Source organism: Oenanthe melanoleuca, chromosome 25 (assembly GCF_029582105.1).
Source record: "Oenanthe melanoleuca isolate GR-GAL-2019-014 chromosome 25, OMel1.0, whole genome shotgun sequence".
Classification (NCBI taxonomy): Eukaryota; Metazoa; Chordata; class Aves; order Passeriformes; family Muscicapidae; genus Oenanthe; species Oenanthe melanoleuca.
Genome location: NC_079358.1, coordinates 623,684 through 648,243, shown reverse-complemented (window position 1 = coordinate 648,243; position 24,560 = coordinate 623,684). Strand labels below are relative to the sequence as shown.

The window sequence follows — 24,560 nt, the reverse complement described above, 5'->3', positions numbered from 1 at the left end:
CACCCTGTAACCATCACATACACTCTGTTATCATCACATACAACTTCCAACCATCACATACAGCCTCCAGCTATCACATGCAGCCTCCAACTGTCACATACACCCTCCAACTGTCACATACACCCTGAAACCTTCACATATACCCTCCACCTGTCACATATACCCTCCAACTAATACATACACCATCCAACCATCACATACAAAATCCAGCCATCACATACAGCCTCCAACAATCACATACACCCTGCAACAATCACACACACTCTCCAACCATCACACATACACCCTGTAACCATCATATACACCCTGCAACCATCACACCCACCATGCAACCGTCACATACCCCTCCAACCATCACATACACCCTGTAACCATCACATACACCTGGTAACCATTACATACACCCTCCAACGATCACATACACCCTCCAACTATCACATACAACCTGCAACCTTCACATACACACTCCAACCATCACACCCACTGTGTAACCATCACATACACCCTGCAACCATCACAAACACCCTCCAACCATTCACACAGATCCTCCAACCATCACATACACCTTCAAACCATCACATACACTCTCCAACCATCACACCCACCCTGTAACCATTACATACACCCTCCACCCATCACATACCCCCCCAACCATCACAAACACCCTGCAACCTTCGCAGACACACTCCAACCATCACATACACCCTCCATCCATCACATACACCCTCCAACCATTCACAAACATCCTCCAACCATCACAGACACCCTGCAACCATCACATACACCCTCCACCCATCACTGCCATCCTCCAACCATCACATACACACTGTAACCATCATATACCCCCTCCAACAATCACATACACCCTACAACCATCACATACACCCTCCACCCTTCACATACACCTTCCAACCATCACATACACCCTGCAACAATCACACACACTCTTTAAGCATCACATACACCCTCCATCCATCACATACACCCTGCAACCTACACATACACCCTGCAACCATCACACCCACCCTGTAACCATCTCATAGACCCTGTTACCATCAGATACACCCTCCACCCATCACATACCCCCTCCAACAATCACATACTTCCTGTAATAATCACTCACACCCTGCAACCATCAGACACACCCTCCAACCATCACATACACCCTGCAACCATCAGACACACCCTCCAACCATCACATACACCCTCCAACCATCCCATGTATCATCCAACCACCACATTAATCCCCTACTGTACGAGCTGAAACAGGGATGCAGGACTCTAGATGCTCTTTAAAATGCTCTTTATTGTATCCAAAGGATACAGCCATTCACAGGTCATGGCTGACAACAACCCAGCCCACAGCCTGACAGACACAGCTTGGGTTGGTCTGGAGCCAACTCTAGTTCTGGTTACAATTATATACATTATATACTTTCCTTTTGATCCATATTAACCAATCAATGCCTTTACTATTACCTATAGCCTATTATATCTACTAACATTATTATATTTATGTTCCTGTTTTCCAATCACAAAAAGTTTGTGTGTTACAGTTTAAGCTAGAAGGGGGTTTTTTTTCAGTTTTCTTACAATGGAAGATTCTGAGACCCTTTTTCTACTCGTAACATTGACTTTCTTGTTTGCCTGTGAAAATCTTTTTTGCTTGGTAAAACCATTTTCTGTTTGAGGTGGATTTATCCTTCTAACTCACTTGCTAAACTCACCCTTTGCCTTCTTATTTATCCAGTAAGACTGGCTTGGCAATTCTTCTGTATCAAAACTTGCTTTTATCACTTCCTTTTTCAGATTCTACATTCAAAGATCTCTCTGTTACACACACACATCCGTGAGACTTTTCTATCAAATCCTTATTCTTCCCAACACTCCACCCATCCCATGCATCCTGCAACCAGCCAGGCCTGGCTTAGGGAGAGCACAGACAATTCCTGTGCCCTGGGAAGGGGCTGGAGGGGTCCAGAGGATGGCAAGGCTGTTGTTGGCACAGTGCATGAGATGCTTCATCTTTGTTAAAGCCTCCAGGCTTTTTCCCCCTAATAATAATATTTCATCTGCCTTATCTGATTAGGTTAGGCTCATTTGATTTTTGCAAAACACCTTTAATCACCTTGCAAATTCCCCATCATTACAAACAGAGCCACCACAAACATTATCAGCAATCTGAGTTTTATTTTCAGCAATCTTTTTTTTTTTTTTTTTTTAATAGGCAAGGAAAAAAAAATGCAAGGAAAGAATTTTAAAAATATGAACAAGACAGAGGCTGAGAAAACATTAACAAGGCCCTATGCTTTCTGCTAAAGTGCCTTCATTTCATTATCATTAAATTTGCCTAGTAATTAGATTTCAGTGCATGAATATTTTAAAAAAATGTAACAGACAGGCTGTCAAAAAAAAGCACGACAACATCAATTCGATAATTTTTTAGACAGAGACATTCATAAGCAATTAACACAGATTTCCTGGGGTTGGAGACTCTTTTTCTTTCTTCTTTTTTTTTTTTTTTTTTTTTTTTTTTTTATTTTATTTTTCCTATTCTTCCAGCCTTATGCTCTTCACCTGAAATGAAAAGAAAAATAAAATCACTGTACACATCAGCACTTTCTGCCATTTTGCTGTTTGCTAACATGATTTCAGAGCTGCTTCCCCCTCGCTTTGCATGCTCCAGCACTCCTCCCCCACCTCCCACCCCAGCCTTGCTCAACACAAGGTTGGGTCATCCATCAGACCTCCCCACTCCTGCAGGACCAGATTAAATTAAGGTTGCATGAAGCCTCTGTCTTGATCTTCAGGCATTTCTGCTGAAAACAGTGATTTTGATGACGATTTGCATAATGCCCAGTTACGTATTCACGGCTCCCTAATTACACGATCTGTGTTCGACACCCTGCAGACGAGGGGAGGTTTGTGCAGGGCATACCAACCACTGCTGCTGCTGCTCAGGTGAGCCCAGCCTGCTCCATCCCTCCCTCCAAGCTGCTGCCACCCCGTTTTTGGGGTGATGCCCCCCAGTCCCTGCCCCCCACTGTCCTGTTTTCACCCTCCGGGGTGCAAAACCCTCTTGCTCATCCTGCACATTTCCAGGTGGATGGGAAGCAGTTTCCTCTCCTTTTTGTCTCCTCAGCAGCCAGAGGGAAGTTTGCTGAGATGATTCAGGAGCTGAGCTGCTTTGGAGGTGGGAGGTTTAGGCCATGCCTGGAACCACAGCAGACCCCAGACCACATTTCCCACATCACTGGTGTGGTGCCATGGCCCCGTGGAGACCCCAGGAAGGGGCTGCTTGCTCATCACCAGGGGCAGGGGGCAAGTTCCCACTCCCTCCTGAGCCCTTCATTTGGAAAACAGCAGCATTTGCAGGGATTTTCATTGAATTATGGAATGGTTTGGGTTGGAAGGGACCTTAAAGCTCATCTTGTTCCACCCCCTCCATGAGCCAGGCTGCTCCAAGCTTTGCTCAACCCGGCCTTGGACACTTCCAGGGATGGGGCAGCCACAATCCATTTAATTTCAGACAGAGCTTTCCAAATTCCTGAGTTCCACCTGGCTCAGCAAGCCAAAATTACCTTTTCAGGTGTTAAAGAGCATGAGGCAGAGCCAAGAGGAGTGCTCAAAAGTCAATAAATAAAACTCCAAACTCCAATTACTTGACCTAAACACAGGTGGATGTTTAAAACCCATGTCTGTGTTATTTTTTATTATTGTTATCATCACGATCATCATCTCTGGCAAATTAGGAATACACAAAACAGCCACACACAAAGAAAATCCTGGACCTCAACCCAGGTCATGCCTTCCTAAAATCTCCTTTGCAAGGTTTTATCTGCAAGAGCAGGGAGTAGAAGCAGTTGGTACAAGCAGCTGAAAGACCAAATCAAAAGCATGTGAGCAGATTAAAGAATCAATCTCTCCGTTTGATGCAGAGGAAATCCCACTAATTATAAAGAAGGGGCTTATTTCCTGGAGTCACTCTGTTTGAAGTCATCAAAACTAGTAATACTTAATTACTCTACTTTATGGAATATATAACATGCAGGCCCTTCTCCACTGGCCAGCCCACTGCTGCCATGGCTGCTGCTGGGTTTCCAGGGGGCTCTGCTGATGTTCCTCCTCTACCTATGCCCTTATTTATTCAAATGAAGCCCTTAACAGCCTTGCATGAGCCTGTGGGGAAGCATTTAAACCTGCTTTAAAAGGAGGTTATAATGAAAAAAAAAAAAAAAAAACCCTGAGTGGTTTAGCCCTGTGAGTTACCTGGCTATTACTGAAATGTGTGTGTGGCAGCAGACTCAGGTATTGAGGATTAAACCAGACTCAAGGTATTTGCCTCATCCTAATCCTTGGAAAGGGAAGGGAACTGCCTTGCTGAGGCATTTTTGGAGGTCCAAGAGTGAGCTGCCAGCTTCTGGTTCATGGACATACCCACATGACACCCATGGAGGGCTGATAAACACAGTTAGGTGTCTGGAGGAAATGGAAGGAGGAACAGGATCTTCTCAGAACCGGTGTGAAGACACCTAAAATAAAGGACTCTGATTGTCCTCACTTCTCCAGGTGGCAAATCTGGCAAGGATGTGCTTTGCTCAACACCCAGACTCCTCAAACACCACAATAAAGCTTCAGTTTCTGGCACTGGGTGATTCACATGGAGGGGAATCATGGATTCAATTAAAAAGTAGCCATAATCCTATTTTTACAGGTTGAGAGGAACCTTGGAAAATGTGACCCAAGAGTTCAGGCAGAGAAAGGCAAGAAAGTTCCTTTTGGCCATTCCTGGTGTGGCCTCAAATGGATCTGAGTGTCCCCAACTGCATCCCTGGCCCCAAGTGCTGCTCCCAGCACCTGAGTCTTCAAGAAAAGACTTTCCTGGTAGGGGAGCAAAACCTTTGGGATCAACCCAGGATACCATGAAGTTCCCTAAGCCCAAGATTCTTCTAAAGGCAAACTCCAGGAGCAGGTATGGCCAGGACAACTCAGGTGTGGGTTTGACTTGCTCTGGCTGGTTGTGAGACTTTTTCCAAATTGTCCTTTTTTCCAGCTAAGCTGGTAAATGTTGCAGGGGAGGGACAGGAGCACAGTTTATTCCTTCATCACCCCCTGGGTCAGTGGGAGCTGCACAGACACCAGAACTGCCAATGGCAATAATGAATCTGCTCCATCCTGGAGCTCCAGCCTTCTCCCAAATGACAGAGTCCAGCTGGGAGAGATGTGGAGCCAGGTGCCTCTGTCTGGAATTCTGTACACACCATGACACCAGGAATGCCCCAGGAATGCTGGTTTGGAGTCAGGAGGCCTCAGCCAGGAATTGTGGGTGGCATGGGCTTGTTCCCCCTAAGACAGAAGGGAAAGAAATCTGCTAAGCCTGGGTTTGACCTGGCTGGGAAATGCTGGGCTCCAGACTAGCTCAGCTGGCCTGAAAAATCCCTTTTAAGATGTCTGAGCCTTGTGGAAGCCCCAGGCAGAGCAGAGACACAGCTCAGAGCTCTTTTTGCTCCATCTTTTACATGCCTGAGGGGAGTGTGAATCAAAATAACTCCCCAAGCAACACAGAGAATTCCAGCATTTCACCCATTGAGGGTGGTGGGAATAGTCCAAGCAGGACCTGAAATAAAACTCACATTTCAGTCCCTCTGGAACTGAGAAACACCCACGACAAGCCTGATTTTTGTGCCTCATTTCTTCAGCTCTAAGATATATCAAAGGAGAAAAAGGATCTGCTGCAAGGCAAGTGTCCCTGTCACTGCTGACTGGCAGGAGACCAGCCAGGAAGGAGCTGAATTTTATCCAAAGAGGGTTTCTAGGGCTGGACACCTCCTCCCCTGTGATCTATCACGACATGAGGAGCAGACCCAGACTGCTCAGAGCTGGGGCTCAGCCCTGCATCTCCATCTCAGCCATCAGAGTGCACCTGTGCAGGTGGGAAGGGGCTGCACCACCTGGGCTCTGGGCACAAGGATGGATTTAACCTGGTCCAGGCCTTGTCCTGCTCAGGGCTCTGAGCTAACAGCAGAGCACAAATTAAACTTGGGTACAAGGATGGATTTAACCTGGTCCAAGCCTTGTCCTGGTCAGAGCTCTGAGCTAACAGCAGAGCACAAATTAAACTTGGCTGAAGGGTGGATTTAACCTGGTCCAAGCCTTGTCCTGGTCAGAGCTCTGAGCTAACAGCAGAGCACAAACTAAACTTGGGCTGAAGGGTGGATTTAACCTGGTCCAAGCCTTGTCCTGCTCAGGGCTCTGAGCTAACAGCAGAGCACAAATTAAACTTGGGTACAAAGATGGATTTAACCTGGTCCAAGCCTTGTCCTGCTCAGGGCTCTGAGCTAACAGCAGAGCACAAACTAAACTTGGGCTGAAGGGTGGATTTAACCTGGTCCAAGCCTTGCCCTGGTCAGGGCTCTGAGCTGTCCTAACAGCAGAGCACAAACTAAACTTTGGGAGCTGCTGCTGGGGCCACAGGCAATCGACCTTTTTTCCTACAACCTCAAAATGTGGGTTCAGGCTGAAGTGGTTCTGTGCCTAAAAAACAAACACGCCCACAAGACCCAAACCTTCCTGTGAGAGAAGGACAGGGTGAAACCCTCTGTGGAAGGGGTCCCTGCTGGCTCTCCCCAGAGGAAGGGCTGAGCTGGTCCCGCTGCCACAGCCCGGCTGAGGTCTGTTTGTCACTTTTCCTTCATTATTTGCAGTTTGTACACAGGCGTCATTAGGGATTCATTCGGTTTCCCTAGCAGCAGGCATTAGTCTGGCTTCCCTTTCCCCCTTCTCTCGCCAGCGCCCTTTATTTTTAGTGTCTTATTTACAGTTTGACAGAGTAACTGTAACCCTTGCAAGCTACTCCAGCGGCTTTAATCGGGGGAATAATGAGTCCTGTCTGGCGATGAATAGAATTTAGGGGACAGATTGTTCCACACTCTCCCGGTGGGGTAATTTATTTATGTGCGCACTTGTCAGGAGGAGAAAGGGACGGGGGATCTGTATGCACCGAGGACATCGCCGGCGCTGAAAGGGAAGGCAGAATGGAGCCAAACGCCCCAGATCCCGCTGCCCCCCTTCCCAGCCCTGAATGCTGAATGCCTCCGGTGGCCGTGAACTTGGACGGGCCCAAAGCCGCATTCCCAGGCCCTCGGCACGTCGGGCTCGGGGCGGCGGCAGCGGGCTCGGGGTGCAGATGGGTCCGCATAGCCGCGGCTCGGGGAGCAGCCCCATAGCAACCGTACAGTAGGGCGGCACAGCGGGGGGCTGGGAAGAGAGGCAAAGCCCTCGGAAAAAGCCACACCGTGGCTCCAGACAATGGCTCCCTCTCATATCATAAATTACACGGCGGCCGCAGAAGGGGATGCTGCCCTCTGCGCCGCTCCCGCCGCTCGCCGGGCACCGCCGGGCACGGGGCTTTCCCGGAGAAACCTCCCCGCCCGCAGCATCCCCTTCGCCCTCTCCCTGCCCCTCAAAGCGCGTTTCCTCTGCTCCACGACTCTTCTGCTTTCTGCCTCCCCCGAGCACCCCGCGCTCAGCCGGCCGCACCGCCTCCAGCCGTGCCCAGGATGCGGAGAAGCAGCTCCTGGTCCACGAACAAGAGCATTTCTCCTTCTGTTCTCGAGGGGAAAGCCCCTTCACTCTCTTTTCCTTCCCTCTGGCTCGAGGCTGTGAGAATTTTACATCAGCAGAGAGGAATCAGCTCGGGATGCTTGGCTGGACCATCCCCGGGCTCCCGTTCCCAGCAGGACAGACGGACCCAGCCAGCCCCAAGGTCACCTCGGCCAGGAGATGGTCCCCGTTAGCAGAAAGGATTCCCCTCGCGGAGACGCTGAGAGAGGCAGGACGGGTGTGCAGGGGGTCTCTGCACCCCCAGCTGCCAGGCAGACCAGGGTAAAAGAGGAGGGGGCTCAGGCTGTTCCCCCCCACTCAGACATGGGGATGCTCAAACTCCACCTGGGTTTGTCCCTAAACCTCTCCCTGCTTGGCCCAGCTCCCCCCTACACTTGGCAGCTTTCCTTTACAAAACAGCCTCAGAGTTAGTCTGGAATTACATTTCTACCCAAGTGAGGACACATTTGGAGTAGCCAGTGTGGCACTGGGCACTCCTGTCCTGGCAACACCCTTTTCACACCTTTCTGATTGCAAACCGTGGGAGCAGCAGGTTGGTGAGCAGCGCAGGCAGAGAGCTGTGGCACCACATCTCCATGGAGCAGAGAGCTGATCCCTGCACGTCCAGCTGGGGTGGCACTGCTGTGATGGCCCTGGCACTGTCACTGGGGCCAAAGGTGATGCACTGGCTGCTTTGGGGAAAGGGTCTGACCGAGGGTCCCGCAGCTGGAGAGAGCCCCCAGCCAGCACAACCTGAGGTGTGACAAGGGGACAGTGCCTGCTCAGACCCCCGGACCCTGCACCAGCCCCCAGCCCAGGGATGCTCCAGCCCAAGGATTTCAGGGCTGAGCTTCCCCTTGGCACGGAGGTGGAAACCTCTCCTTGCCCAGCTGAACTCAAGGTAAGACACAATCCTTGCACACACTTTAAAAATGAGAGAAAACTGCAGCAGGAGCCTGGCTCTGCCCTGGTGGGGGCACGCCCAGCCCAGCCCAGCCCAGCCCAGCCCTGCCCAGCGCTGGGCGCGATCCCAGCCAAACCTGCAGCACCGCTGGGGAGGGGGAACCTCCTCCGGGGCACAATGACTGTCTATTCTGCTGATCACAAGCCTAATCCTCTTTGGTTTTTAATTGGCATTTGGGCTAAGCTGATTTAAACCTCTTCACCTTGTTGGGTCCCCCCTCCCCACTTCTTTTCTTTCTTTTTTTTTTTTTTTTTTTTTTTTTTTTCTGACCAAATAACAACGCTGCCATCACCAAGTCCCCTGCACAATGACATCTTTGTGCAAGGGCGAGAGGAGAGGAAAGGGAAAGGGAGGGGGAGAAGGGAAATGTGCTGAGCACACTCAGGAACAATGCAGAGTTTGTGATTCAGACTTGACCACTGGCAAAGGACCCGCTTCAGCTGCTCCTCAATAATAAAAGCACTGTCCCTTCCCAGCACCTGGGTGGCTCTACCTGCCATCCCATCCCTGGGGGTGCAGCTGCCCACGCCCCTGGGTGACCCAGCAGAGATTCCACAGCCCCAGCTCACCTGGGTGCAGCAGGAGGGGATGTCCTGGGGGCCTCTGCTGGAAATCAGGACCCACATCGTGCTCCAGGGTCTGCCAGGAGGGGGCTGAAGCGCTGAGGGTCCCTCAAGGCAGCTCCTCATTTTGGAGGGGGATTTTTCCCACATAACCCCCACTCCTGGTTCATGGAATAATGAGCCAACCTGAGCTAAAACCAAACAGAACAGCAACACCTCGATCATCCCCTTCCCATTTAACAGGCAATTCCCCCTCCACAAAGAACCCCAAAACACCCTTTGTTCCTGTGGGTGAGACAGGGAATGGGCAATACGAGTTAACAAACCCACAGAAAAAGATGTTAAACAGAAAAAATCCAGGTGTTTGAGGCTTTGGGTCAGCAAGGAAGGTGCTGGTGACCACAGAGATTTTTTGGCTCCTCTTTTTCCCCACCCAGTCCCCAAGTACTCACCATGGAGACACTCAGCCCATCCCAGCATGCCAGACCAAATGTAAGAGCTGAGGGAAAATATTTATTAAAAAATTCAAAATTTTTAAAAACACACGTACCAGGATATTCCCAGTGAGCTCTCACCAGGGCCAAGGACCTGTCAGCCAGAAAATGAGCATCATGTATGGTGAGCCCACGTCCAGCCTGGCAAGAGAGAGAAAAGAGGATGAGAAATTGTTAAATTTAACATGATTAAATGTCAGACCTGTGTTCCTGGCTGGATTACACCAGGACAGGAGATTACAGCCACACTTCTGACTCCGAAGGGGAATGAGGAAAAGAGAATTTGTCTGGAAAACTCCCAGAATATTTGAAACTCAGCTGGTTTCCTAACTTGAGATGCCTCTGTGGGGTGCAAGAGGAGCTGGGGTCTGCCCTGGGGCAATTTCCCACTGCAGTCATGCAGCAAAACCAGCTCCAGGTACTCAAAAGCTACAAGCAGCACCAAAAACTGTAAATCTATGTAAAAAAAAAAACAAACAACACTTTAATTATTCTTTCTGAGGCCAGGGGGATTTATCCTGCCTGTCCTGAACTCTTTGGGTGACCCATCAGCAGCCAGAGCCTCACTGAGGGAAGAGTTTTGGAGCAGGCTACACGTGGATTCAGACACCCACATGGTTTAACTGAGGGAAGGCCAGAGAAGGAGCTTGTTCTGCTGTCCATTGGTCCCATAAATTATGATAAATCATAAATTGGCCCCAAAATAACACCACAGAAATCAGAGTGAAAATTCAGTGGTTCAGAGCCAGGGAGGGGCAGAGCAGCAATGCCCAGACCCATCCTCTCCTTGCAGCTCCACTTCTGGCACATCCCTGTGCCCCATCCCAGGAAAAAAAAACAGAAAAAAGGAAGAAAAAAAAGAAATCCCCCAGCACAGACTGCAGTTTATAAATAACAGCAGTGAGAAATGGCCTAAGTAGCTGCAGCTTAGCCCCAGAGCTAAGAGCCTTAGTGCATTTTTGTAAGTTTTAGGGAAGTATTTCCCATTCCTGACTAAGCACGTTTGGCAGGCAGAGCAGAGCACGTGGCCCCACACCCTTCACTGCCCCACTAAAGGTTTCAGTGGTGACAGTCACCCCTTTTCCAGTCCTTTCCCACCCCACAGACCCTCCAGGACCAGCCTAGAGCCAAGCCCAGCCGTGCTCCCCATGGGGCAGGCGTGTCTGAGGCTCTGGCATCAGCCTGCAAGCGAAAAAATCTGATTTCTTTTTCTTCCAGGGATAAACTTTGAGGTGGTTTTAATCTGCTTTCAAAATTCCAGTCACACCAGGGTTAAACTCACTTAGCATGTTTAGGCTTTTAAGTTTCCAGGTCTCATGGCAACAGAGGGATGGGGAGAAATTAAAAAGAGCAGCAAATGTGGCCTTGTGGAACACCAAGATTTTCACCTAAACCACAAACTTCTTGCCATGGGTCTTCAGATAAAACACCCCAATGTATTTTAAGTGCTGGAATAAAATTAATCACTTCCCACCTCACACCAGTTGTGTGAAGAGATTTTTCCCCTCTCTCAGATTAACCTGAGCACAATAACTTTGTGCCCACCTGGACCAGGTGAGGCCTCTCCTGCTTCACAGGAGGGGATGAAGTCACTCTTGGTTTGCATTGATTCTTTTCCCCTTTTTTAAACAGCCATGAAATGGTTTCAGCAACTGAAAAAATGATGCTATGGAATTTTTCTAGTCCAAAAGAGGGAGGAGGGGTTAAAAAAAAATAAAATAATTAAACAGCTGTTTTGCTAATGTTATCACAGTACACAAAGAATGAAATGTCATCTAGGAAAAAATTATGGAGCCAAGCCACACCAGGTCCCCAGGAGGCACAGAGGGTATTTGGAACAATAGTTCTTTAAAAAGATGGTAAAAAATATGATAGAGCTGCCCTTGGTGCCATTCCCATGTTCAAAGCCTGGAGAGGAGATGAAAAGAGGCTGATTTTGGGGTGGGGAGGTTTTGTGGCTGCCATGCCCCAGCGATGGAGGAAAAAGGGAAATCCCAAGGCTGGGATGGGCCCCTGGAGGCTGTGGCACCGTGATGGGGCCATGGCAGCTGGGGCACGGCTGGGGGATCCATCCCATCCCATTGGATCCATCCCATCCCATCCCATTGGATCCATCCCATCCCATCCCATTGGATCCATCCCTCCTATTGGATCCATCCCATCCTGTCCTATTGGATCCATCCCATCCTGTCCTATTGGGTCCATCCCATCCCATCCCATTGGATCCATCCCATCCCATCCCATTGGATCCATCCCATCCCATTGGATCCATCCCATCTCATCCCATCTCATTGTATCCATCCCATCCCATCCCATCCCATCCCATCCCATTGGATCCATCCCATCCCATTGGATCCATCCCATCCCATCCCATTGGATCCATCCCATCCCATTCCAGTGGGTCAATCCCATCCCATCACATCCACCACATCCCAGTGTGTCCATTCTATTGGGTCCATCCCATTCCATCAAGTTCATCCCATCCCATCCCATCCCATCCCATCCCATCCCATCCCATCCCATCCCATCCCAACCCACCCCCCGTGTCCATCCCCCCGTGCCCACCCCACTCCGGAATGTTCCAGATCTCTCCGGCTCGGCCATTTCGTACACTGGCTGCCTAAGATGGTGGCTGGTGCTCACCCTTCCCTCAGCACACACAAACACCCCGGCCAGGGGGGCAGGGCAGCCCCTGCAGCGCAGCCAGGGTGGAATTAGGGACAGAAACAGGGCAGGAAGGGACGGGGGAGCGCAGGGGACGCGCCCGGCCTAGCGCGGCCTAGTGCGGCCTAGTGCAGCCTAGTGTGGCCTAGTGCAGCCTAGTGTGGCCTAGCGCGGCCTAGCGTGGCCTAGTGCGGCCTAGTGCGGCCTAGTGTGGCCTAGCGCGGCCTAGCACGGCCTACCCGCCATGGCGCCGCGCCCCAGCCGGGACAGGCAGCCAGACCTCGGGGAATGGGGAAAGAGGGGAAGGAAAACCCTTTGGGTGAGGGTGGAGAGGGGCAGGGGAAAAAAAAATAAAATTAAAAATAAAAATAAAAAAAATAAAAATCTTCCCTCCTTTCTTCAGCCACCCCCCTCCGCCCTCCCCGCAATCCCGCTTTGACTTTTCCCACAGAAGTAGCCAACCTCCAAGAATGCAAATGACATTCATTATGCAAATGCATGCAAATCAGGTTTAACTATCGGAAGAAGGGCTCGGAATTTCTAATGGGTTAACCCTTTCCTGCACAACAAGAGCCCTGGTGTCTTCCTTGGGGCTTTGTGCTCCCCCTGCACCCCGAGCTCGGTGGGGAGGGGGAACAAAGCACCAGGAAAATACAACAACAACAAGAAAAACCCTTCTGGGGTGGGAGAAACTGCCCCTTCCTAAGCACGAAATTGGAGGAAAAAATGAGAATTAAAATGGGAAAAGGAAACAAAGGGGGGAAAAAATAAAAAAATAACAGCAAATTAAAGATAAAATGAAAGGAAGATTAAATATTAAAAAGGGGAAGGGGAAGGGGAAGGGGAAGGGGAAGGGGAAGGGGAAGGGGAAGGGAAAGGGAAAGGGAAAGGGAAGAGGGAAAGGGAAAGGGAAGGAAAGGGAAGGAAAGGAAAGGGAAAGGGAAAGGGAAGGGAAAGGGAAAGGGGAAAGGGAAAGGGAAAGGGAAAGGGAAAGGGAAAGGGAAAGGGAAAGGGAAAGGGAGGGGAAAATGGAAAAGAAAAGGGAAAGGAAAAGGGAAAGAAAAAGGAAAATAGAGAGAAAAATCAAAAGGAAAATAAAGAAAAAGGAAAATTAAGAAATAAGTAAAAAAATAGAATTCAATAAATATGAGGTGAGACAATAAAGGAGAGAAAAGGAAGGGAAGGGGAGGAAGAGGAGCAGGCACTCCTGGCAGAAGGTGAAACCCTCAGCCCAGGGAAGGCACATCAAACCCTTGGAGCCTGAGCTCTTCTTCTGCTGGCAGCAAACTCACTAAACACACCACAATTCCTTTTTTTTTCCCCCAAGTGTTTTCATTGAGCAAAAAAAATAAAATTACGATTTCCCCCAGTGCAGTGGTGGCACTGGGAGCCCAATCTGCATCCCTGGGACCTGTCCAGGATCCTGGGATGCTCAGAGTGCATCCAAAACATCACTGTGGGATCACTGCCCCAATTCCCAAACCTGCATAAAAATCCTGATTTCTGATCCATCCCTGTGGGATCACTGCCCCAATTCCCAAACCTGCATAAAAATCCTGATTTCTGATCCATCACTGTGGGATCACTGCCCAAACCTTTATAAAAATCCTGATTTCTGATCCATCCCTGTGGGATCACTGCCCCAAACCTTTATAAAAATCCTGATTTCTGATCCCATCACTGTGGGATCACTGCCCCAAACCTGCATAAAAATCCTGATTTCTGATCCATCACTGTGGGATCACTGCCCAAACCTGCATAAAAATCCTGATTCCTGATCCCAGCACTGGGAAATTAAACAAAGAAATTCCAACTATGGCCTCACCAAATTTTGGGATTGCAGGAATTATGAATATTGCAGTGGATGTAAAGTAGGGAAATAGGTGCATGGCTAAATAAATAAATAAATAAATAAATAAATAAATAAATATTTTATAGCAACATTGGATTGATTCACAACAATAAAGCACTTTAGGATTATTGCTGTGATTTGCCCAATAATTATTCCTTATGTGTTCAAAAATCTGATTTTTCTGTTGCATTTGATCTTTTTCCCCAATCTACTTAAAAATCTCTTTTAATTTGAGCTGTAAGGTGTTAAGTGCAAGGAGAATTTCCCAAATTTTAGGGGTTTGGTTTGAGACACAATAAAAATTACTGGTTCAGAGTCAGTTTGCTGTGCCCAGAACTATTGGTCAGTTATAAAAAAAAATAAAATAATAATAATAATAATTATTATTTCATTAAGCTGATTATAGCATGATAAGGATTCTGCAGAGGGTAAAATATACTTGAGGTGTGAATTTTGGCAAACCCATTTCTCTAAAAATAAAAAAATAATAAAAAAAATCCAAAACAAAACAACAAAAAAAAATTTAAAACAAATAAATAATGAATAATATTTTTTTTAAAGGCATAGGAGCAGGAGCCTCGATTTGCTTCCCTCATCTGATTTTGACTCCAAGCCTCAATTTCCAAAACTGGAATTGGGTGATTTTTTTTCTTTTTTTAATTAGAAAAAAATACTTCTTATTGGAAAGTATATATATATTTAAAAAATTAATAAACACACAAAAAAAAATTTAAAAAATAAATAAATAATGAATAATTTTTTTTTTTAAAGGCTTAGGAGCAGGAGCATCAATCTGCTTCCCTCATCTGATTTTAACTCCAAGCCCAAATTTCCAAGTACACATATAATTTCCAAACTGGAATTGGGTGATTTTTTTTTTTTTATTAGAAAAAAATATTTATTGGAAATTATAGATATATTAAAGAAACTAATAAACACACACACCAAAAAAAAAAAAAAAAAAAAAAAATTTAAAATAAATAAATAAATAAATAAATAAAAAGAAGAGCCAAGTTCACGCTGCCTCATGAGCACCCAAAGACAGAGATGGTCAGGAATGGTCAGAAATTGTCAGAAATTGTCCGAAATTGTCAGAAATTATTATTTTTTTGGGTCAGGATGCTTTAACAGGTACCTGAGTCCAGGAGAGTCCCCGTGGCTGTGGCAGGACGGACCTCGGGCTGCAGGACACAAAACCAAGGTTGGGTTTAGCACAAGAACTCTGCAGAAATTGCTGGATTTAAAAAACTCCCAGTGGAGTTTGGCTCCACCTCCAAAAGTGATTTTTAAATTTTTGATTTTTTTTTTTTTTATTTAGAAATTCTCCTGTTCATTCACCTCTCTTTTCTTCCCCCCCCTCATTCAAGTTTCACTGCTCGTGTTTCATCTCTTTCAATTTATTCTGGTTTTTCCTCCATCCTTGAGTCCTGCAAAATTCCTGGAGAGACCCAACTGCAGGCACGGGGTGGGAAATGAGGGGCTGGGGGACATTTATACCCATTAAAAACACAACTTTTAACACATTTTTAACCCCTTACAAATCGTTAAAAATCAAGAACACACCCTGGACCTGAGGGGAGGGAAAGAACCCTCCTGCAAAATCTCTGGAATGAAGGAAGAAGGGTGAGAAATTACAGTGGGAAAATATATTTCTCGAAAATAAATTATGATATATTATTAAAAATCATATCAAGCAGCTTCTCGGTGAGAAACTGTGAGATTTTCATCCTAAAAAAATCACAAAGTGAGCCCATGCAGCCACTTTCTTCCCCATTTCTCCCACCTGCCACTCAAAAAAAAAAACCTGCCCAGTTTTTAAAAAGAAGTTTTCTGCCTCAAAATTTTCCTCTCAAACCCTCTCTCCTTGCTAGAGAGACACTCAGCAGTGAGGAAAAGGCTGGAAAAGGTCTTTGAACCAATCCAGATCATGAAAAATCAGCAAGAAAATATCCTGGAGACACGAAAACACCAAAGTGCAGCAGAAGATCCCAAAAAAAAAAAGTCAAAAAAAAAAACAAAAAACTTCCCGATGGAAAAGAACCTTTTAAATCCCAAACCTGGGGGTCACCTCACACCAATTAAATTAAAGCACTTTTAGGGAGAATCCCAACTTTTCCTCGCCAAGAGGAAAAGAGGAATTTTGCAGAAATTTTGGAGGAATTTTGGAGGAATTTTGCAGGAATTTTGCAGGAATTTCTGTGGAATTTTAGCTGCTGCTCGTCACTCAGGATGCAGCGGGATGTGAGAGCATCCTTGGACCACAAAACAATTTCCCGTGGAATCATGGAAAAAAATCTGGGTTTTGATTATCAGGCTTTAAAAAATGCAGCAGGCACAGGCTCTCCATCCTGTTATTTTTGGAGGCAAGTGCTCTCCATATTGTTATTTTTAGCCGTTTGAACTCATCTCACCAAGCCCCTTTTTCTTTACAGCCAGCTCACCAACCTTCCAGGGCCAGATTTATTTTATTATTTTTTTTTATTTTACCAGCGCCTGGTGCTGCCAACACCGCTTTAAAAAAAAAAAAAAAAAAAAAAAAAAAAAAAAAAAAAAAAAAAAAAAAAAAAAAAAGGGTGGTGAGGTTGAATTTTTTGTGGTGTGCTTGGATTTTTTTTTTTTTTTTCCTAATTTTCCCAAAGAACTGAGAGAGTCAAATTTGCCCAGGACCCGCGTTCCCTAAGAAAGCAAGGCTCATTCGCCTTCCACAAACTCCGCAGCGGCAACAAAAGTCCCTTTCAAGCCCTTCCAGACGCAAGTCCTTCAGCTCAATTAGTCAGGCACACAGACACAAAAAAGGCTCCCATTCAGGCTAGTGGCTGGCTGCGGAGGACAAGGGCGAAGAAAGGATCTTTCTCCCACGCTTTCACTGGGTGTCATAACAAGCAGAAAAAGCTCTTGCGGGGGGATTACCGGAGATAAGAGTCCGATGGAGGGGCCGGGGCTGCAGCAGGGGAGGAGGTTGGGTGAGCGCGGCAGCTGATGGCATCGCGCTCCATCAAAAATTTAAAAAAAAATTTAAAAAAATATGATTTTTTTAAAAAATTACGATGTTCCCCCCAGCTTGTACACACACACACACAGGCGCAGAATAATCCCGGTTCTCCATGGCAACCTGCTCGCACCAGAGGAGGGAGGCAGCTCGCTTGCACTCGGGCATCTCTGCCAGCTTTGCCCAGCGCTGTCACAGCCTCAGCTGGGCTCCCTCAGCTCCAAAATTCGGAATTTCTACAGCAGAGAGCAGGGGATGCACAGCTCTGCCTCCAGCAACCTGGTGCTCCTGCACACTGCCGGGTTTAATGCTGAAAACACCTTTTTTCATGGAAAAGGAGAGAAATTTAAGTGTGTGTTAATGGGGTTTGTTGTTCGAAGGCAAAACAAAGGGGAAGAAGAGAAAAATCAAAGGGAGTGCAGTGCCCTGCAGGGTTAATCCAAGTTCCTGAGTGAATTCCCTAGAACAACCCAAGTTATATTGTTAACTCCCGTTCTAGATGTGGCTGTGCCCCTCCAGATCTTTTCAAAGCCATGATTCCTCTGCCACAAGCAGAGGCAAATTCAAAACAAATTCCAGAAAAATTGGCTTTTTTCCCCTCCTGTCCTGACCCAAACCCTTCCAGTCGCTGCTGGGGGATTGTCCCCACTCCCAGCACCATCGAGGTGACAAGAACATCCAAAATCTGCAACATTTTACAAGGATCAGGGAGGGAATGTAAACTCTCCAGCTCAGGAGGGGAAAGCCAAGAAACTCTCTTGGAATACATTATCCCATAATTGTAGGGTTTCAAGCACTTTCCTCCCGAGCAGCTGGTGCCTGCTGATGCCAGAGGAAGGTTGTTTGGCTCAGGGATATTCAGCCCAGGAATCCCTAAAACAATGCAGAAATACTGTAAAAGCTGAATATTTCACTCCACCAAAATAGCAGAAACTTGCTAGAAGATGGAAGAGACAGATGAAACAAAGCCCTTCCTCCTTCCCAAAGAGCATTCTGTGCTTCCAAAAGGGTGAAGAGAATCTGAGGGATCCCCTTTCCCTTTCCCAGAGCTCACACACTGATCCAGAAAAGCTTTTAGGGTTTTTTTTCTAATAAAAGATGAGCTTCCAGCAGGCAGGAAGGTCAAATTAAACCTGATTTTCCTGCCTTGACCTAAACAATGCAAGGCCACAAGATGAGCCAGTGACACCTTGATGCCACACAGGGCTCATAACCTGTGAGTATCCAGACTTTTTCATTCCCAACACTTATTAATCAGCATTTTTTCCCCTTTCTTTGGACCTGCATTTTCTCCCTGTCCCACAGCAAGCTCCACCTCATGCCCTCCAAGCAGTTAAAGCCAGCAGATGCACCCAACATGGATTCTGCCTCCTCCTCCACCTTTTGTCCCTGCTCCAGCAGCATTAAAACCCCTGGAAGTGGAATTACAATAATTTTACACCTAGGCTGGGCTGTCAAAGTCCAAGTTCAAGCCACGGCTGTGGACGCTGGGTGAGGATTACTCAGCCTTCAGCTGTGCACTTACAGATGCCAGGTCCGAGTTTGCTCTCAGCTGCAGCAGGACAAATCCTGGAGTTCCACAGCGAGCAGGAGGCTGTGATCCACCGATCGGTCAGATCCGTGATCTGTGATCACAACCAGAGCGGGGTTCAGCCAGGAGTGCCGGTCCCGGCCCTCCCCAGCTCGGCGATTCGGGGCATCCCTCTCTGCAGTGCCACGGGACTCCTAAAACAAAATTCCCAATCTTTTCCTGCAAAACTGCCCAGGGCCGGCAGCAGATCCTGCGGCCGCCAGCCCTTCCCCACTCCAGCGGGATGGCGAGAGGAGATGTCGCGATTCACACGCGCACGTCCCTTTCTATATCTGCCTCCGAAAATCCCTCCGGCCCAGCCGGAATGCGGCCCCAGGACTATTTTTAGGGCTTCCCCGTCACGCTGGCAGAGCTGTGACACAGCCCGGGCCAGCAAAAGCTGCGGCGGGCGATGGGGGAGAGCGGAGCCGCCAGCGCGGGCGGCGGGAGCGGCTCCGCTCTCACATCCCATCGCCCCGGCCGCATCTCAGCCCGTCTCCTCCCCGCAGCCCGAGGACCACAGAGCTCTGATTTTCCTTCCAGCTGTCCCCCCCCTCGGGGCACTGTCACCCGCTTCCCCCGGGCAGGGTGCGGGGAGCAGCAGCATCGCCCAGCACCGCGTTTGCACCTTGGGATGGGCGGTGGGGGGGGGATTCAAGAAATCGCCTTTTCTGCGCGAAGATCAATTTGGCCGCACCAAAATATCCCAGCGTCCCCAAAGGGGACGAGACAGCAGCAGGGATGCTCCAGCCCGTGCTCCGAGGCAGGGCAGAGCCCCGGCAGTGAATTCCCAGCCTCCGTTCCCACACAGCCGCCACTCGCTGAAATTAAAGCAGGGCCTGATCTGATTCCTATGGCGGCTTAGCGCGCCCACTCAGCCGATTTATCATAATCCCGACATAAAAATCACTCCCTTGAAAATGCTCAGGGGTTTGAAGCCCTGATTGTTTGAAGAGGAAAGACTCTGTTCTCGGCACAAAGATGTGCTCCCCTCTCAGCCCGGCTCCGGCTGAAGCTGGAGGTTCCAATCAACATTTCTGGGTGCCCATGGCAGGAACCTCCTATGGCACGGAGATTCCCCCAGAACCAGCACCCCAAAAAGAGCAGAGCTTTGAGGGCTGGGAACGAGTCACTGCTGGCTGCCAGAGCATCCCTAAAAATCACCCCTCTCCCTCCAAACCCAGCTGCCGCTGCTTGTGGGGAGGAATTTTATCAAAACTGAACAGAAACATTCCAATTTCTGCCATACTGGTGTGATTTCTTTGTGGTGGCGCTGCACCTGCCCAGGCTGATGGGACCGTGCCTGGAGGACACTTCATGTACCAGGGACACCTCAAGGCCTCCTTTTGTTTTCAGTTTAAAACTGTAAAATGCTAGCAAAAAAAATCCCTCAATGAGGAAATGCCTATTTTCCTCAAATACCACAAAATAATGATTTAAAAAATATATATTATTAAGCTACTTTTCACCATTCGGAGCTGAGAATTTTCAATTATGAAATGCAAAAAATATACATATTTTATCCACCACAAAGTAAAAGTTCATACCCACTGGCAGTATGGACCAGCACAAATATTTCTGCCTTTTTTGCCAGTCCCCTGACCCACAGCACATCGTTTGTGCAAAAGGGTTTTGGCCTCAGCAAGAAACTGCTCAGCTGCATTTCTGCACTGCCAACATAAGCATTAAGGACAGAAGCTAAAGGATCAACCGAGTGAAATTAATAATTTTCAACAATTATATTCGTATATAACACAAATTCCACACTGCCTCACTGAATCATGGAAAGATTAATATTGCATTTGCTCCCCTTTTTTTTTTTTTTTTTTTTCCCAACTCCAAACTGCTGCTAAGCAAGAGAATGATGTGGGGAGAGCTGATACCTCGCTCCCAAACATGCCAGAGTGTCTCCTATTAATGTCTGCAGCAGTTACACGGCCAGAAGGGAGAGCAGAGCAGACAGTGCTGAGTGTTAACCAGTCAAATCACAGTGTCCAAGCAAGCTTAAACGGCCACATGTAAACTGCAATTTGGATCAACGTCATGCAAACACGCGGGGCTCGCTGCTGCTGCACTCCAGGACTAAACCAGGCAGAAAAGGAGGAAAAAAAAAATTATAAAATCAGCTGTTTGCAAGAGTGTTACAAAGCCTTGGAGAGAGCTCAGCCCGCAGTCACTCTGTCACTAAAAGTGGTTATCCCCCACAACAAAAACTGAAATTAAACAGGAATTCCAGCTAAGGAGTGATGTGCTCCTACAGCACCCCCAGACCTGCAGCAAAGCTCGTGGCACCAGGAGCCCCGAGGGCTGCGGGGCAATGAGGGGCTGGAGCTGCTCCCATTATTTCCCATTTCCCATTTCCCATTTCCCATTTCCCATTTCCCATTTCCCTGCCAGGCCGGGAGCACAAAGGGATGGGAGATGAGCACAGTGTCACCGTGAATGCCAATGGGGCTCACAAGCATTTTAAAGGGAGTTTTTGCAGCTGGGAATGAGGTGTAAAAGCTCCAGAGAGCTTTAAACCCACCCTCTCCATCACCAACCAGCACAGGCACCTCCTGCCCCTGGCTCCGGGCCCTCCACACACGATTCACGAAATTCTTGGACGAGTTTCTCCCTTGTCCCAGTTTACATCCCCCCACTCCTGCTCTGCCTTTGTTACAGCCAAGGAGTAACACCATCCAAACCAGCCTATGGCAGAGCAGGACTGCTCACCCAGGAGCACCAAATCTGCTCCCACAGCACCAATCCCAGCCCCTGACTGGAGAAAAGGAGCTTTTCTCCCACCTCGGGGGAAGCCAGAGGTGGGTGGCACGTGGCAGCTTCCCAGTGCTCACCAGTATGAGAGTCCCTGGTCCCCCTGACACACCCTGGCTGGGTGGCAACCACCCAGCTGGACCAGCAAGAGCTGTCCTGGCTCGGTCTGCCTGGCCAGGATGGGTGAGTTTTGTCACCAAAGCCAAGGGTGTGAGATTCTCCCCACGGAGGATTCTCCCCTTCCCTGCCCGTGGAACAATCTCCTGGAGCTGGTTCCCTGTGGCCCTGTCCAGGAGAGCAGCACTTCCCCCTCCCCCAGGATGGCAACAGAGGACTGGGAATCCAAGAAGATCTCCTGAAAACTTCCCCACATCCCTGCCAGAGTCAGCATGGGCTGCCAGGAGCAATGGCAGCACCAGGTGAACCTCAGTGGAAGATGGGGAGAAGGTTTTCCCTAAGCAGAACTCCCAGTTACCACATGTCCTAAATCACTCCGAATTACAGGGCCATGGGTGGGGGGGAATAACATCTTGTTTATTAATTTCAAGCCATCATATGAGCAGGAGAAATCTTTCACATCACACCCAGCTCTACAGCCCTTCCCTGAAGGAAGTGCCAGGGCAGCTCCTTCTGCAATTTTGGATTTTCTAAAGATCCCAACGAGCACAACGAGCGGGTCCAGCACAGGTCACATTTCTACATCTCTCACAAGAGGCTTTTCATAAAGCCACAAAGCTCTAATTGCTCCTTCCCAAAATTACTTCAGGTGCCATCACCCACATTAGCTCTTTATTATTTTAAAGTCTTTTTTGTTGGGTTTTTTTTCCCCCTCCTTGGAATCACCGTTCTGATATTATTTTATCTTAATCCAACATGAGATCTTTGTGTTCTTCTAAGCAAGATCAAGGCACCTTTTCAAATAGGTTGCTGTGTTTTGTAGGTGGCATCTCAGGCTCCCAGTCTGATTATTAAAAGCAAGTGGGAAGCACCCAGTTCACCTCTTGGACTCAAAATTCCCCTCTATGGCAGAGCAGATTAAAAAATCCCAGTTTCCACAAGGAAGAGGTTGGTGCATAATCCATAAAAGAGGGATAAGAACCAGCATCAGTTTGCAGAGAAGATAAATTAAGCAAAATCAAGTTCCCCAAATTAGCCTCATGCTGTTCCACACACAAGTTATTTATATATAGATATAGATATATATCCTTTGTAAATTCCCAAATTAGAACCTTGAGTCCATTCAAAGAAAGGTTCGTAGACAAAGGGTTAAAAGAAGAAAGAAAGCATTTGGATAGAGACACAAGGGAAGAAAAACAAAGAAAACTGCAAGAAACCATTTTCCAAATCACCATATCCCTCTTTCTAATACTGATATCAAGTTATAGCTGTCAGGGAGGAAAATATATGTATCTGTAGAACAGATAAGGAAGAGGGAGGAGGGCAGGTAGAAAAAAGGAATAAGAATCCAGCACTCGTATTTGCAAAACAACCATTAATAAACATTGCTGTGTTGCTGCTTTATTAAACAGATAATCCCACACAGTAATCTGTATTGATTTATGGATTCTCTGATGCTCTACGACTGGTTATGCAATGAAAGTTCATCCTTGATCTGTAGTCTGGGTCCTGGACTTAACTAATTCAGAATCTGATTGGAAGTTTTACTTTGTTAATTCAATTACAGTTAACGGCCGAGGAGAGAGCGGCAACATCTTTGTCTTTCTCAACACAGACGGTTTCTTCACATGCCCAGAACCAGTAAACTCTTAAAATCACAGGAGGCAAATATGCTCTTAAAAAAAAAAAAAAAAAAAAATTAAAAAAAAAAATTAAAAAAAAATCCTACCTCAGGTTTTAATTCCAGTCTCTGAAAGTTGTCTTTTCCCCCATTTTTTCCGCCTCTCTTTTTCTTTCTCTTCGTTTTGGTTTGTTTTTTGGGGTTTTTTTCTCCTCTCTCTTAATTTTTTTTCTTTTTCTCTTCTTCCTTTTGATGAATTTCCTTTCTTCTTCACATCCTCCTCAGGCGTGTAATGGGGTTATTTTTACTTTCGGTTATCTAGCTTTATGAAGACTCGACACCACTCATACAGCTAGATAACCAAAGATAACAACCAACCCCTGGAGTCTACAGCATCAGCAGGAAAAAGCCAACCTCCTCTTCTCCAGGGGCTCGGGGGCACGTGGCTTTTAAGGAAGGAACCAGGGGGGGAAACGAATAAAAAGAGATGCAAATATTAGCAGCCAGATCCATAATATCCTCCCACAGCTACAGCCCTGGCCCTGTTCCTGCAGCACAGAGTGCAGAGCATCGCTGGGACAGGCAGGATCAGGCCCCTCGAAAACACCATTTGGAGCAGGATAACCACGCAAGGGCTCCTATTTTCTGCCCAGTTTCAATTTGTTTCATTTGCAAACCAAATGGTTTTCTGCAGGTGCCGAGAATTAAGCCCGCATTATTTTTAATAACTGATCAAATTAATGCATTCAAACTGGTAATAATCAAAGCAAATATCATTTGCACCCACAACTTAAAACGTGCAAAAAGGACCAAAAGGACATTTCCCCACCCACAAATGCGTTTAACGCTCTCCAAACAAAATGACTGCGAGAACAACCTGCCGGTTAATATAAATAGTAACTTGCGATGCTTTGGATTCAGCCGAGGGAATAGCGATGAATAAACACAGAAAACACAGAGGAAATGATGAAAGGGAGGAAAGAAGGAAGGGAGCGACTCCTGCTCGCGGCTCAGGACCCCGGCCCTGAGCAGGGACGGCGGGCGGGGAGCGGGACCCGCGTCCCCGCGTTTCCCCAGCAGGGAACCGCATCCCTCGCTTCCCTCGCCCCGATCCCTCCGTCCTTTCTTCTTCGGCGGGGAACACGCATCCCTCCGTCCTCGCTCCGGGGCCCGGCTTCCCTCCATCCTTCCTTTCTCCGGGGATAGGGGGCAGAACCCTCATTCTCCTCCTCCAGAGCGACCTGCGCCCCTCCACCCTTCCATCCTCTGGGGAGGAACGCGCATCCCCCCACCCCGTTCCTCCGCTCCCGCCGCCGGGTGACCTGCTCCGCTCCATCCCTCCTTCACCTGCATCCCTCCGTCACCCT

At 47.8% G+C, this 24,560-nt stretch overlaps 1 long non-coding RNA gene across 1 annotated transcript; it reads right to left on the bottom strand.

Annotated features, from left to right (window-relative positions):
- Window positions 1-1,960: 1,960 nt before the first annotated feature.
- Window positions 1,961-23,502, bottom strand: LOC130263143 (uncharacterized). The gene is made up of 6 exons (XR_008842309.1): window positions 23,302-23,502; window positions 15,275-15,320; window positions 9,680-9,764; window positions 9,136-9,320; window positions 5,262-5,346; window positions 1,961-2,577 (listed from the first exon to the last, which is right to left on the bottom strand). It is a non-coding gene; the product is annotated as an uncharacterized LOC130263143 (long non-coding RNA).
- Between the last annotated feature and the right edge of the window lie 1,058 nt (window positions 23,503-24,560).